Here is a 2,400-nt window from a genome sequence, read left to right on the forward strand (position 1 = left end):
AACAGAGTCGTGCTGGGTCCCCTTTCCTCTAAACAAGAAGGCTGAGGCTCAGTCTGCAGCAGGAGCTCCAGAAGCTTGCCTGGACCTGGAGGTCTTTGGCATCTTCAGGGCATTTCGTAGATGTAAGGTGTTCCAACAGGTTAAGTGAGAAGTGATGCAAGACAGATCCAATGGGGTTTTTCCACTGCCTTGCTTAAAACACAGTAAGTGTTTGGTTGGTATATTCATTGCATTTTTCAGTTTAGGTGAAGTATATGAGAATGGTAAGATTGCAATTAAACCTAGAAATACCGTATAATCCAGCAATTCCACTTCTGGATACACACCCAAAAGATTGGAAAGGCGGCCCTCTGACAGATACTGTACACCCATGTTTATAGCAGCATGATTCACAATAACTAAATGGTAGGAGCAACCCAAGTGTCCATTGATAGATAAGTAGATAAATGAAATGAAATGTATACCTACATTGGAATATGATTCAGCCTTAAGAGGAAGAAAATTCTGACATGTGCTACAATATGGATGAACCTTGAAGATACCATGCTAAGTGAAATAAGCCAGACACAGAAGGACGTATACTGTATGACTCCACTCATATGAGGCTCCTAGAGTCGTTAAATTCATACAACCAGGAACTGATGGTTGCCAGGAGCTGGGGGAGACGGGGAAATGGAGAGTTAGTGTTTAATGGAGTTGTATTTGGGGAAGATGAAAAAATTCCAGAGATGGATGGTGGCAGTTGCACAACAACATGAATGTACTTAATGCCACAAAGTACTAAAATGGAAAATTTTATGTGTATTTTACCACAATAAAAGAGATTCAGGATAATAACCCTCTTGAAGCCAAAAACAGGATTTAGTTGATTTCTCTGCTCTCCCTTAGTTTTCCGTGTGAAGATAACTGCTGTTTCAAGTAAGCAATTAAAATGTAATTGCCATGTCTTTATGCATTTCAAGTTATCTAATCTGAAGTCCTTTACACGTTTCCAGAGTTTCCAACATAGCATAGCTTTAGACTTGTGTAAAATGTAAAGAAAACTCAATATAGTAGCAATGAATATTAAAAACAATGAGAAAAAGGCGTGGACAAGAAGTCACCTGATGTGGCATCTCTTGCTGGCTTTATGTCTTTTCTGGTGAGATTGGGCAACTCACTGGTCCTCTCCCTGTTCCAGTTGCCTCAACTGCCCACCTCTTTGGAGTTATGCTACCACTCCTGAAATTCTTTGGAGTTTTTTTAAACAGAAAAGGAATTTCTGACAAACTATGGAAGAACTCATAGGAAGGGAACGTTCTGGGATTGGTGAATCCTCAGGTAATTTAAAATACTCCTAATGTTTAGTGTTTCAAATTACTTGAGGATTCACCAATCCCAGACCTTTCCCTTCTTAGGGAAATCATATATATAAAATCATATATGTAAGAGACTAAAGCAGCATTTAAATGTAGCATGTTATTTCTTAAAATATTAACATACAATATATGAAATAATAGTATTTAGTTTTAAAAAGTATCCTGGTTAGTCTTATAAGTCAAGTATTAGCAGCTTCATTAAAGGAGCATTCTACAGCTTGCTGTCTGTCACGAATAGTTTTCCTATTTGTTGTTATATGCTTAAATTTGATGATAAGAATACAACCACTGAGGCTGGAAATAGCAGTAACCTTCCCTAAGGGATCACATGTTTTATTAGCTGTGGGTAAAAAGCATTCATTTGTGGACTGTATCTGTTTCATCACAAAGTCCTCACTTAGGGTCATGCTTTGGAAATCAGATTTTAGTTTTAGGAACGTTGGACTACCTCCACCAGATCCTGCACAGTATTCTACCTTGATCATACCACACAGAGTTGGAGCAGACAGCTAGCTCTTGTTCCTGCCTGCCACGCTAATTTAAATATTTTGCTATGCCTAGTACATTTCTAGCTTCTCTGAATAACCACCCAATTTTAAGTGTGCCACAAACTTGCCTTATCCTGTTTTGGGGGGCCCAGGGGAGACAGGGTCTTCCATGGCCCAGACTTAGAGTGCAGTGGTGCCATCACGGCTCACTGCAGCCTTAGCCTCCTGATTAGCTGAGGCTATGGGTGTGCACCACCATGCCCGGCGAATTTTTCAAAAATTTTTTTGTAGAGACAGGTTTTCACTATGTTTCTCAGGCTGATCTTGAACTCCTGGGTTCAAGCAGTCCTCCTGCTTTGGCCTCCCAAGGTGCTGGGATTACAGGCGTGAGCCACCGCGCCCAGCCTAATTTTGTATTTTTAGTAGGGACGGGGTTTCACCATGTTGGTCATGCTGGTCTTGAACTCCCAACCTCAGGTGATCCACCTGCCTCAGCCTCCCAAAGTGCTGGGATTACGGGTGTGAGCCACCATGCCTGGCCTAGTTATCATTTT

The sequence above is a fragment of the Pongo abelii genome, chromosome 1 (assembly GCF_028885655.2).
Source record: "Pongo abelii isolate AG06213 chromosome 1, NHGRI_mPonAbe1-v2.0_pri, whole genome shotgun sequence".
NCBI lineage: Eukaryota > Metazoa > Chordata > Mammalia > Primates > Hominidae > Pongo > Pongo abelii.